Source organism: Hylaeus volcanicus, chromosome 8 (assembly GCF_026283585.1).
Source record: "Hylaeus volcanicus isolate JK05 chromosome 8, UHH_iyHylVolc1.0_haploid, whole genome shotgun sequence".
In the NCBI taxonomy this organism is placed as follows: domain Eukaryota; kingdom Metazoa; phylum Arthropoda; class Insecta; order Hymenoptera; family Colletidae; genus Hylaeus; species Hylaeus volcanicus.
Genome location: NC_071983.1, coordinates 3745248 through 3759444, shown reverse-complemented (window position 1 = coordinate 3759444; position 14197 = coordinate 3745248). Strand labels below are relative to the sequence as shown.

The 14197-nt window shown below is 46.6% G+C and overlaps 1 protein-coding gene across 3 annotated transcripts in view; it reads left to right on the top strand.

The window, feature by feature from the left end:
• The first annotated feature begins 641 nt into the window (after positions 1–641).
• Positions 642–14197, top strand: part of LOC128880644 (cell adhesion molecule Dscam2) — a 140209-nt gene continuing 126653 nt past the window's right edge. For all 3 annotated transcript variants that reach the window (XM_054130934.1, XM_054130933.1, XM_054130932.1), the window contains exon 1: positions 642–728. The gene's annotated coding sequence lies outside the window, so the exon portion shown is untranslated. The remainder of the gene's footprint in view (positions 729–14197) is intronic.

Here is a 14197-nt window from a genome sequence, read left to right as displayed (position 1 = left end):
GAGAGAAAGACGATCAACGTCTCCGCCAGTACTGCACTCCCTGCATACCTTGGGGGTTTAGCAACCATAAAGCCATAGAGAGGGTAGTGGGCCTCGACCTTCGACCATACAGTACAGTACAATACTATATGATCGAAGGTCTCAACAGACTACTGGCATCTCTAGTAAAGATGCTAAAGAGTTACGAAGACAGTAGACCGATACGTCAGGTGTTACAGTCAAGTTACACGACCGACTCGCACCCTTATAGATATAAATATAATATAATATAAATGTAATACAATCACTTCGAGTAAATAATTACCTTCAAAATGTGTGAATCCAGCGTAAAAATTACGTGTAGGAGGGTCGCGCAACCCCCGACGCGTGCGATCGACGCCTTTCCCTTCGTCGAGCCTCGAGGTAAGAAGAAGGTACTTCATCCGCGGCTCGCGTTCTCCTCGCGCGGCCCCAGCAGGCCTAGGTGTCGGTTTGAACGAGGGTAGCGTGCGTAGGTGACGGTTTTCGAGTGCCGACCAGGGTGGAGGGTTAAGAAGGTGGATGTACGTTGCTGGTGGCGGGTGGCAAGGGTCGGTGGGGGTATCGCAGGTTTGGTGGGGGTTGGTACCCGTCGGGTATCCTAGTCGGATGCCAGAACCGCGGTGGAAACTTCAGTGCGCGATCAACTACCGACGTGCGTTTACGGTCGGAGCTCCAGCGGAAGCTGCGAGGCCTGGCTGCTGCGGGGGGTGAGAATTTCTTTTATTTCTTCGCGTGTCTGTCATTCGATCGTCGTCCAATCGCCACCGTTGCGAACACGAATTATCGCGTGATCGTCGCGGTACAATTTTTAATTGGAGCCATTGTTTGAAAGTCAGACTCGTGCAAGTGAATCGTGACTCGAGAGGCGCTCCAGAGGGCGAGGGAAGCTGCTTCCTGGAACGCAACGAATCGCCACGTGTTCTTAACGTCGGCGTCGGTCCGCCTGCGACCTGGGTTGCATGCAATCGAGACCGTTCCTCGGGGAATACGATTTTAGTGATAGTTTGGGCCTTTAGTGCGGGGACCCTTGGGGACTTGAGCGAATCGAGTCGAGTGGAGAGTGCGAGACGTAGAAGACAGTTTTGAATGGGAAATTGTTGTGAAGGTTTCGATGAGTGTACCCCTGTTTTGCGTTTTCAATCAATTCTGAGTTGTACGTGCGATTTAATCGGATGTAAGTTTCGGGCTGGTGGATTCGATGTATCGAAGACTGTTTTACGCGCGCGACGCGTTGATTGCAAGCTTTAATTATATTTTTCTCGAGTTGGAAAATTGAAATTATCGTTTTGATCTCGAAGGAGAACGTTATTATTTCGAGTAAACTTTTTGTCTCGGAGTTGGGTCTTGTTTGGTAAAACATAGCAAGTAAAGAAAAGTTATCGTTACATACGTAAATAAATTAAAAGTAATTTCGCGTCGAATACGCAAGTATCACTTCTGGAATATGTCCTCCTAACACGTCGATGCATCGAGTTTGTAGCGTTCGTTTATTTTCGCTACTTTTTACCCTTATCGAGAAAGTCCCCGAGAAGTTGTTAAGAAGTTATCAAGTTCAGTGCCTCTTCAGGGTCAGGATGTCGATATCGAGGACTCCTCCCATTTCGCTTTATCTCATTTCCTCGCAAACTTTCACGATACATGTCGTTTCGTTTTTTCTTTTTTAGTAGGGCGATAGCGTGAAAAACCTAAACTACAAAGATGAATCTACACACAAGGCTCGACGAACGTGTGGAGATGGAAATGTGTTTTCCTTTTTGTAACAAACGAAGCTGGTGTCGGTTCGTTGGCGAACATTCCGCGTAAAAGTATCCAACGTTTCGTGCCATCGATCTTTTTACGGTTAGGGCGGCGAGGAGTATTTTCGCGAGGATTTTCCGCGGAAGCGTTTGATTCCAATCTGTCATTTGGAACGAAGGAAATAGGTCAACCGAACTGTTTTCAAGGGGCTGTCTCTCGCGCGAAAATTCGCAGTACGTAGTAATCGTTTGACGCTGTCGTCGTGCTGGGAAAAAAAAGGTTCACGCTCCATTCGGAGACGAGCTTCTTTTCAATTCGCCAGTAGAACGAACGATTTTCCGCGCGGAGGCGTTGTAACGCGAGTATTTTCGAATTACCGTCGACGTACGCGGGCTGAATGTGCGTGGAAATGAAATCGAGGAAGAAATCGATGATCGAATGGAAAAGTGGTTTGCAAAAAAAAAAAATTCGAATCACAGATATGATTAGAGGAAGTACGTTACAGTCGAAATACTTTAGCGACAAAGTGCTGTCGGTAGCTTTGAAAGTATACTTTAACGTCGGTAACGTATGGAGATGAATGGAAATGTACCTTGAATTAATTTTGCGTTAGGTTTGCATCTTTTTGGGTTACTCGAATGCGCGATATGGACTTTGAAGTATGTAGAGGTCGGATAACACAGCCAAGTATATGGTGATTCCTCGTGCAAAAATAAATTGAAAATGTAGAGGAAAAATGTTTTTTCTACGAGACTTTGTTTTCGAGAAAATCGACATTGGAAATTCATCTTTCGCGGAGCATGGACGTGGGTAACGCGTCACGTTTAAAGGATTCCAAATAAAAAGCTTGGAATCAAGACGATCCGCCGAGTACTTTTGTGTTACTCCGATACCTAGGAATTCCGCAATCGATATACATTGTTTTGCATAATTATACCCGCGATAAAATTTTAATCGCGCGAAGAGGAGGTATTAACGAGTAATAATGGAATTCGAACAGTCCTCGGTGGGACCGTTATAATGATTTTTCCGTGGCTGGAAGATTAAAAGGCGAGCACATTTCCATTTTATGGAATATTTTACTGGATCCGATTCGTGCGGATACGGCGGATCAATAATTCAGTGATTCGTCCTCCGGTCGAGGTTCCTCGGAAAGAATGGGTTTTTGAATTTCTCGTAAAAAGGTACACCACGGCTGTTTTTATTCCAAGCTGTAACAACTTTATTCGCGGCCGAGCATCTATAAAACGTCCATGAAACGTCACGTGCCAGACGTAAAAAGGTATTTCGAATTTTCCGCTATCGATTCCAGAGTTTAACGTAAAAATTTCCCTCGAAGGTATTTTCCATTCGCTCTCGATGCAGATGACAATAAATAATCGTGGGTTCTATATTTTTCTTGGAATGATCGATCGCGAAGATCAGCTTTTTCCTTCGATCGGCTATCGATACGCGCATCTCGCGCGTCGGGCAAGCCGCGAATCTCGCACCCGACGAATCTCGAGGAAGTTCCGACGATTAATTTATGCGAGCGTTCGAGTCGCGGCGGCACTTTCAGTGTCAAGGTGGTGCCGCGGGGTTGGGACGCACATCGAACGGGGGTCGGGGCCAAGAGTATTCGAAACTCCTCCGTTAAGAACGCCAGGAACGCTGATAGCAGAAGAGGGCGAGGGGGGCTTGGCGGTGGTGGGTTTGCGGTGGAACACGCAACCCACACAGGCGCGCGCTCCGCGCCAGTGGCGGAGTGGCGTAAAAGTGGTGGTGGCAGCGCGGCCGTATCGTGGTCGTAGTAACGGGGGCGGCGGCGGTTGTAGTAGTGATAGTAGTACGATAGCAGGTACAACGCAATGTCTCGGCGAGTTCATGAATGAACGACCACTTGGCTTTCGCGCGAGCGCTAATGGGCTTCCTTTCTCGCCCGCCGAACCGCCCCTTGTATTATTTTCGTTTACGCCCCGTGTTTGTCGGCGTTCAGTTTCCCAATGAGTCTCTCCTACGATTGACAACCATCGCCCCGGCATTACGCGACGCGAAAATGAACGATCTACAATTCTCGAAGTAGTTCTACCCGCGGAGAGTCGGACATTCTAAATGTATAGAATACATTTCCCTTTGTTTCTCGCAATCTCGTTACATTTACGGGGGCAAAAACAAACAAACGCGTATTAAAATGGAAAAATAAGATTCGGTGCAAGCAGGAGCCCGCACAAAGGGGGTAATAAAAATCAACCGGAAGTTTAATTGGATGTGGCGGAGTTTATCTCGTGGTATAACACATAATCCAGCGTTATAACTTTGTAAGGCTCTTTCTTTCTCTGCGTTATCTTTCTCGGCGCAACGGTCATCGCAACTTTCCGCGAATTTCACGTGAACGAAATAATTTTATTCGGCATACCTTTCCGTCGTCGATCAAAGGCACGCACCGTTGTACGATACGCAATTTTTTTAATAATAGAGAAATCGATTCGACCCATTCGCTTCCCAATCACGTTTCGCCTGTATATTTTTTCCTCTGTTCGTTGACCAACGGTTGATCGATCGGGGCAGGCCAATCGTGGCTCGTTTTCCCTCGATAACGAGAACTCGATCTATTTACCCTGGCGACCGTTTCGCAGCGCGTGTAAACACTATCTTATTTTTGTATAATTACTCCGTCGACTCGGTACTCGAACTGTGCAGCCCGTGCTCCACTTTCCTCGGTTGTTTCGATATTATCCGAAAGACGCGCGTCAACGTAGTAAATTTTAACGGCGACGGTAAAACTCTGATAGAATTTGTATGTGATTTCGGTTAGGCGTATCTCGGGGTGGGCTGACGTGCTCGTAAACTGGTCCGATGTGTCTCTTATCCGGTCTTTCGTGCACCTCTTCGATCCGCCCCTCCGCGTTCAAAATATGTCTGTATTTTTATATCGGTAAGATTTGTGTTTTTTTACGATAAACTTTGATAACAAATATCTTCTCCATAAGCTGCGAGATAGCAAGTTCGATTAACTGCGGTGCTCGTTACGCGTCCACATTTCCGTATCGATTCCGGGTCCCGATATTGCAATTTCCTCTACTACTGAATTCTGATCGTGACGTAGAACGCGTTTCGTAAGGGTTGCGTGTATTATAATTAATTAGATGCGCGTTTCGTGTTGCGTTCTACCTTGCACGGGGTTAAACGGAGCCTGAAATCTTTGACGGGAAAACGGAAACGTCGAGAGTTGATTGTTTGCTAGTATAGAAATGTATTCGAAATATTTGTATCTTCAGAAAAAAAGATTCCTTGATATCAACGCGGTTTTTTTGGTCAAAAACCAAATGACGTTTGTAGAATGCTGTTCGATAGGCACGACTGCGCCGTGACGGTCAATACACCGCTCGGTTTCCGCGTAGAATGAAATTTATCGGGCAACGCGCGGCATTATCGGTTATTATGTCACGAAAGACACGTCCTGCGAACGTGGCATGGTCGGGAGTCGCGTTCGATGCATGCATTAAGCCCGCCGAGTTGAAATATTAAACACGATATTGAGTCGAACGCAAATAATGATGCTGTTATCGATACGCGGTAAATGATTAATACACACGGAACAATACCACGGTTTTGTGTTTTTACGTTAAAATTCGAGTTCTTCGGTTCATTAATACATCGGTGGACATTAATAATTCGTTATTTTAACGACCTGCCTTTGCGACAGATCTGCAATGGAAATAGAGAAAATCTCTTACGTCGATGTTTGTTAATTCCTAATAATACGATTAAGAAACGTTCCTATTCGCTGAAACTCGTTTCGAGTCATTAAATTTGCAATCATTAACTCATTTATTACGGCAATAATAACGAATAGATCGGTTAACCCCTTCATCTGGTCGACTCTCTCGATCGTCGTTCTTCGCTCTGGACGATCGCATAATACCACTCGATAAATCGATAAGTCACGTCACGAAGGAAACGACACAATTCCGCCGGACATTTATAACTTGACCGGAATAATTAATTTCTCGGTGTAGTTACGAATTAACGCGGTGGAGCCGCCATTATAAATCACGGCGCGCAAACCCTGGACTGGGACGCGTTAATCAGTAATTCATACTTTTGCGTTAATTCAATTGGCGCGACGGTACGCGGGGATATTATTTGAAATTTATTTTATCGACCAATCATGAAACGTCCAATCGCGACAGCGCGTGAAAGAGATTGTATTTCTATTTATACGCTGATCGTTTATATTATACGTATGAATGGAGATCTATGTTTTACCTAATTAACGTCCTTGATTACACTTTTTCGGGTGACTTTCCGCAATTACATTTTTCTAAACCTTCCAAAGATTATCGCGCTTCGATCGGTATCCCAGTTGCAATTAGACGGTTACTCGTACACTCCTTTTATCGCACGTTCCCCAGTCAGCGACACTTGCCCGAGTCTGAAGACATGCAATTTGTTAATTAAGAACCCGAGCGTACTTCGCATCCGCGATTAACGCATCCACTTACGGACCCAGCTTCCGTAGACACGTTCGAGACCTTCGTGTAATTGGAGTCGTCGCGAAAATTAACGCTTCAACCGTCCTCTACTGATACATCTTCCAAGCGCGCCTATACTTATCGCTGTCATCCTGCAGTTTCTGTCAATTAAGAGATTCCGAAGTCCGTCGTTCGGGAATGAATCCCGTTACGCGAAGGGAGATCTCAGGGATCGAGGAAAAGTTTCCGTCGCGAATTAAGTAACCACTCAGCCTAACCAAAAAGGCATTAAGCCAGTTCGAACCTAGTGAACTCGCGGAAAGCGTAGGTTGCAAGTTCATCGGCTGTCGCAGACACGCAAGTTATTCGGTCGAGGACGAGCACAGAATCATTTTCGATACAGTTATCTGGAACTCATATTTTCGGCAGTCGAAAGGTGGCGTCGTCACTTAAGGCGGAGATTAACGAGACTCGCAATCGTTGTTTGATTGTTCTCGCACGGGAGGGGATCGCGCGCGACGGTCGCGTCGATTGACACCGGCTCGAGCCAGGCTGCCAACGACAGAGGGGTAAAACAAAAGTTTGAACGTGCTCTCGGCGCGGACAAAAGCCTCCCACTTGCCTTTTCGGAAATACTTTCAGCCACTCGCCCTCCTTCCCCCGGTTTCGTCCTGATTCCCTTCTTCTGCGCTTCCTCTTTTCATTCCCCGGCTCGGGGATCTCCGTCGAGGGAAGCTAGAAATTCTCGGAAGTCCCCTTTTCTTTCTTCCACCTCCTCTGATGGGAATTTAGTGGCGCCGGAATGTACTCGAGTGGCGCTCGGTACGTATCGAGCCGATGGATGCTAGGACGAGATTGATGCGATAGATCGCCGTGATATCGATGGCGAATACGGTAGCACCAAGGGCGAAACGATCGATGCGGGAACTATCTTTACACAGTAAGAACGATTTTATCGGGGGTATCGAATACCGATGCAACGAACGGAGTTGGCGGTTTTTCGAATTTACGACTCTGTCCCCGCGCTGCGCGTCAGACATTGGAAACGGATTGGCTAAGCTTCGCGGGACTTTGGAACCGAAGCCCGGAACTCGCAGTCTTGGAAACAGTTTGCTAGTTAACTAACTTAACCGACCTGATAGCGCGATGTAATAAACATCGTCGCGAGAAACGAATACGTTGGCAAAGACAGCGAGGAGTAAATTGGACTCGTGCTGCGTTTGAAAGTCTCCCCCGATAGGACTGCCTAATAACGCTCGGAGCGCCGGTTAAGCGCCATTAAATTCAGCATAAAACTAACCGTCGTAGAATTAACGTAACAGTTTTAAACGGAGGGGAGAAAAACGGAGAAATAATGATCTCCGCCGAGTCGCTTCTCTCGCGAGCTTATTAGAATTTTTCGTTTGAGATATCCACTTAATTGACTCCGTGCGAGGGGATGAGAATAGGCTTCCTGAGCGCCGGAGGAGCAGGGGGTGGAAAAGCGGCAAAGGGGTACGAGAGTAAGTGGTAGAGAGCCTGGTCGCATGGAGGGGAGGGGGTCTCCATTATCGTAATTAATACCATTACAATTAACGCGGCGGAGACGTCGGTGTGCTCGTCGACCGAGCTGGGATTCCTTTTACTGTATTTTTATCGCGACCAAGCTTTTCCGGCTACCTAACGAGCGGAAACGTCGATGTCGAATATTTCTCGGTTTCCACCGCACGCGTCTCGCTGATACCCCTTTTCCTCCTGTTTTCCAGAAAACCGCTCGAGCACTCGTTTTTCCTAATCATTTTCTTCTCCTCCGTACAAGTATTTTGCTGTATTCTTGTCCAGCATCGTATTCGTTTAGGAGAGGTATTCGCGAAAAAGATTAAACCTATCTGTCGTTAGATGAATTTGCGCCTATAGACGTCCTGAGCTCACGTGTGTCTGTCTCGGGTTAGACAAGTAAAACGAGGATCGTTCGCGGTCAGACAAGTGGAATAAGCCTGGTATTGGCGCAGTTTGAGTAGTAGGGGCTCGTACGTAGTCAGACGGACGGATCGGTGACTCTTCGTGCTCGGGCAAGTAGAATACGATGTATTTGACATCATCGGGTTTGCGTTCCTTGCATTCTGTATTCGTACGAACGAAAACCATATTTTTAACTCCACCGGCATTACTGTCTCCGCAATCAAATACAAAAGATAGTAAGAATATCGAAGAGAGATTCGGTGAACGGTAGTTTCGGGAGAATCGTTCGACTCGGACGTACTTGAATCCTTCGCTAAAAGTTCAATTTCCATCCTCCATTAGCGTAATCGCGTCGCAGAAGTGCGTGCCGTAAGCCCGAATTCCTTTCAAGACGCGTTTATCACCGTCAGGGGTTTGCTAGGGCGGGCGAAGACCCTCGTTTCGGCAAGTCTCGGATTTCCCAAGCTGGTTGAACGCGCGTGTTTCATTCCAACCCCGCTTTACGCCAGTCATCCCTTCCGTTTTTATTGCCTGCCGTATTGTTGTTCCCCGCGTACAAGCCTCGCGCCCCCTTTCACGCGTTCCTAACGTTGCTTCTTGTTACGAGCACGTGTTTTACGGCTATTAACGTTCCTCGAAGTGCAAACCCGGCACATAATTCTCATTCATTAATTCGTTTGATAAATTAATCCACGACGTTTTGACGGCTGATTAATCTTCCCCCGGTCTGAGCACCGTCGCGATCGATAGATCGGAAACGTTGGACCGCCATCGGTGGCGGTTCTCCTCTCGTTAATCGCAGGAAACAATGGATCGCGGCCTCTTGTTTCGCGGTAATCCTTCTCGCTGAGTGATCGACGAAAGTGACGCGCGAAAGCGACGTAAGGTGGTTAAAGGATAAGTTGAAACTGATGTTGATTAGTTGTAAATATACCACTCACGGGCTTCGTAACGTCGTTTCGTAGAGTGTTTGTTAATTGTTGATACGTGGGAGGTTAATTGAATCCATTAAACCTACATCGACTGTATACAGTAATTCATTCGGTATCCATTAATCATACGATATAATGGATGTAGACGATAAATATTAAACGAATTACTTCCGATACGTGGATGGTATTTATTTAAAACATTGGCTGCAACGATTTTAATGTTTGATTTTGACACGATGTCAAAAAGGCCTGTGACTTCTTTTATGACAAAGGCATCGACTAGAAGAGCTCTTTTTTCCGTTCTCAATATCGCATTAAATACCGACGGGATATAGTTGGTTTGTAGTGTACATAGAGTCAAACGAGCTGACATTTAAAAATTTAAGTCAGCGGCGCAGTCCACCGTGGACGTTTTTCGTTAATAAAATCGTTTTGCGTTGTTGCCTGCCGCAGCTATCGGAACGTTTTCGCTGACGCTGCGTTCGCGATCCGCTCTGCTGAGTTTGTGTTATTATTCTCCATGAAAATTCTGATTTATTTGTCGATCGCGCCATTTTAATAATCCCTCTTACGCGAAACTATCAACTTTTCCGGCTCGAAGCATCGCGGACGAATTTAATTTTTCGACTATATTTCCTCTTTACTTTTTTTTTTTTTTTATTCAATTTCCGCATTTTTATTACACCGTTCGCGGCGCCGCGACGAGTTCGCTAATACAGTAAATGATCGTTCGCGTGTTGGGCATTAAAAATTTACGACGACCAGTGCATTTCGCGGAACGTTGGCGCGGTCCGCCGAAAATATTAAAAAATCCGAGGGTCGATCGAATTTCCTGTTTACGTTTAGTTTCGCCCTTATCGTACCCGTAGAGAACATTCGACGGCTGGTTTATTAATGGAATTAACGAAGTTGCGCGAGATACGAGGAAACAATATAAATATATAGCGCGTGTATAAAAAGAGGGTATGAAAAAATTTACGAGCCGTTAAAACGCGGCATTCGCTGCCGCGGCACCGAGTAATCTAGAGTGTAAAAATTTACGATCGTTCACGCCCCCCAAATTTCTCTCCGGTTGTTCGTTTGAAAGTGTGGCTCGCTTCGTACAGAGGGAAAACCACGGCTTTGGAACCACCTCTCGGGGAAACACATTGTGTACGATATAGAAATCGTTTAGTAGAATCGTGGAGAGTATTTCAAAGCCTACGGCAACGAACAGCCAACGGAGAAAGTATAATTGCGTCGTTGCTTCGTTTAGCTTTGCTTTCGTCCTAGAATTATTGCAGTATGTAGATCGAATAAAATGCCCGATGAAAGTGGCGGAGAGCTCGAAGAGACCGGTCCGCAGTGGTTACATCGGAAACGTTGCAGGGCCACGATTACCAGAGTATAATTAATCGAATCCGTCACCGGGGCGAGTTTGCAACGTACGTATCGCTTTTTTTCGAAAATAAATTTTCCACCGAAATATTTGCACGCTGGTCTCCAACGTGATATTCATGAGTAGAGCCAACGATGGAGTGGGGAATGGATGACAGGAATTAGATTTCTCGCAGGAAGCGCGGCTGGCTTTTCTACGCGGTGCCCGCGCGGCATGTCAAAGCTGACTTCATCTCGGAAACGTGCTCCTTTTTTCAAACTTGAATCGCGACGCAACGTTTCTTTTCAACGGAATACGTACGGATTACTCAGCCCCGACGTAGAATCATTTCCATGATGCTTGTTTCCGTTACGTCGCGAAAACAGCGAGCTTGATAGGTTGATAGAAAGCTCGAGATCAAAGGGAATGTAAAACTTACATCTTTCGAAGCGCCGCGTTATTCCAACGTTGTCATTGTGTATACGCTGACGCGACAACGTTTTCGAGCGATGGTATCCGATGGTTGTCGGTTCGGGGAACGTCGAAATACCGAAATAACGTCTTCGACGACGACGCTCGAATCGGGTCAAACGCGTACGTCGCAACGGGATACTAGTGAATTGTTGATGGTTGACCGGTATCCAAAAGAAGGAGCCAACCCTAGCCGATATAAACGAACCAATTTCACTTTAAACGAAGAAGTTACTCGTGTTTTCCTCGGCACAGAAATCCAGATGCGCAGCGGTATATAAATAGAGCATGGAACCTACGTCGAAGTAAAATTCTGCAGGCTATACTCTGCGAGTTCGCGGGTTGTCCGCGGAGGCTTTGAAAATTACGTAGCGTTCATTTCCAATAGATACGATAAACGTGGAAACGCGAAACGATGCGAAAGAGCGAAGACCTCGCGACCAAAGGAGCTCGTTCTTTTCATGTAAATAAGGACGTGGTCCGATGAAAAAGACGTACCGCGGAGAGCTCGCGTTAATTTCCACGGTAGCATTTCAAGTGTCGGTGTAATTAACGCGATCCTGTAATGGCTGCTTCGAAACGACGACATTCTAGGTTTATTTCGCGCGGTGCAACTCGCTGGCTTCGCGGTCTTAAACTCGGCCGAGTCGCGATGCCGGCTACTTTGCGAATCGCGATATACGAAGCAGATGGATACTTCGTCTCTGTATACCCCTGAACATCCATTATCCGAGACACCCTTGTGTACTATTCGAACAGACATTTTCTCGCGGAAATACCATTTTTTACGATGATACCTTTTTGTGGAGCGAGCGAAACTAAATCTGACCGTAAGAATTTAGTATAAAAGTAGCGTTTCTCTTTACCGTGTACCCGGCTTATTCAATATTCATTAAAATGCTTGACGCCTCGTTCGTAATGCGAAGCCCGCCGTGAAAGATGTAAAGATGTAAAAAATTCCTAGAAAATTTCACCACCTGTAGGTAGATTCGAGGTTACGTTACACTCGTAATCCACTTTGTCGCGAGGTAAAATCGACTTACCTTTCGCGGGCCATTTAACTGCGTAATCGTCGATATGGCTTTCGCGGCCGCCTTGGCGAGCTCGCACAAAAGGCATCGAGATCTTAAATTGCCTCTGAAATTCGCCCCGTCAAGGTTGAATTTAATTCTCGGCGATTTACATACCGAGCGCAAGGAAACCTAGAGCGGAACTATTCGACGCCCCAGGAAATAAGGAGCGAGACGTGGCGCGCTTTTCCGTGAAAGTTTCTCGCGAAAATCCACTGGCGACGCGCGATACCGCGCATAGCGGGAAGATCGATGCGCTTATGCTAATCCGCGAGCCATTGTTCATATTTAAATTTCACCGGTGGTATCTTTCGACTCTCCGTTAAAAACGAATTCATGCGAGTATGCGGGCGATATTCGCGATACGTCTTTCGGGGTCTTGAAAACTTGCGCGCGTTCGAGTAACGCGAAGTTGCGAGCGAAGGAGAGTTTGAACGCTCGAAACGTTTTTCCTGAAAGTTACTTCTAGAGAGTGGAGAATAGCGGTATATCGATGCGGAGGTATTGCAGATTTATATTGCGTGCCAGAGATGGGAGGATTCTCGAGGTTCATAACCATTCCTTTTCAACGAAAGTTAAACATTTATTCTACGTACTCGAATCGAACGTATTTAATCTCTGGTCGCAGTTCAGCGATGGAGCCGCCGCGAATCTTTAACAAGAGCAAAGAGCCCTCCGAGGGTCCAGTAATTTATTTTTTCGTACCTGCAATCACTCGGTATCGATCTTTTCCCTTTTCGACGGCGCGAGAATCGCGTCGTTAGTGTCCCGTTAAATATTCCTCTTCGTCGGTGGTAGCTGGTCGGCAACGGATTTTCGTTGCTGGCGTTCGAGGGTCGATTTTGGCGATAATTCTTCCGAAGTGCTCGTCTTTGCGCGCCTCGTTGGATTAAAACGTGTTTTCGTGGCACTGGTGCCGGCTCGCGACGGGGGACCCCCGTTCAGTTTTGCTGGGCGCATACGTCACGGAAATGTCATTTCCAGGGTTCGCATACACGCGTCGGGGGCGGTGTATTATGTAATTCAGTGCTCGCAACCGGGTCACATGAGTTACAGTTCCGTGAGTATCTGGTCTGCGTGGGCAAACAGGCTGCCGCTAATAACAACGCAAACCGGTGCATAATCAAACAGGTTACGTGCACGCCGAGTGGCCCCAGTGAACATATTAATAAACACTTAAGATCGCTTCCGGTCGTTGCCAACATCGACCGCATCTCGTGGTCCTTCGTTCGATGACGAAAGGTCGAGCTACACCCGAACACTCGACGATTGTTACTCGTCGCGATAGTTGGGTCGCGGTAGCGGCGGCGTTATATTGAGCAATATTCAGTTACGAACGAAACAACTATTTTAGGGTCCTGGCTAAAAGTTTGACAAAGACAGTATCGCGCGTGTTCCTAACGTCTTTTAAACGGGGAGCCGAGAACATTTACGATCTTAGGCGGCGGTCTTTTACACGTTACCCGTGTTATACATCTTTTCGAGAAACAGATTTCAGGAAGCTCGTCGACTGCGCCTGTAAACTAGCTTCGTTAAAAAAAGGAGTCGAGACGGGGGGAGAGAAAAATATCAGTTTACGGGCGAAGTTTGTACGAGCGCTCTGTTCCCCCGAGAAAACTGTGGATTTTATGTTCGTCCGAGTGCGTATTAATTAAACGGTAATAGAGTTATTAGACTGCAGCGAAAACGATACTCCACGCGAACGTATAACGGTAGCTAAAAAAATAAATGCAGGCAAAATAATTTATTTACCAACGCGTTTCCAGTTCTGCTTCTTTTATTTTCATTCGTTATCGATGCTATTATTATCTTACGCGTGTTCTAATTTTCAACTTTTCTTTCCTGTTTCTCTTTTCAACGAACCGTGTTTCGACGACAAATTTCTTTCAGCCACTCGAAATTAACGCTGAATCGCGATGCACAGTCCTGCTTAATCCGATCCGAGTAGCATTTTTACAACGTCGCGCACATTGGCGACCCGCGTGCTACTTGTTTTTCGCGTGGCGTTTACCCGTGAATTGAAAGCCTCGACTTGATTACTTCATTGAAAACTTGGCTCGACGAGCGTCGTTCGTGGCCGCGGCGTGCCCACCATTCAATGCTTCGTTTCCGTGAATGCGAATCCGCGGAGGTACGCGACAGGCATCGAAGTAGTAAACGTCGCGCACTCGTCAGACCTCCGGTGGATACGCAGGATTTTAATCAGTCGGTGCG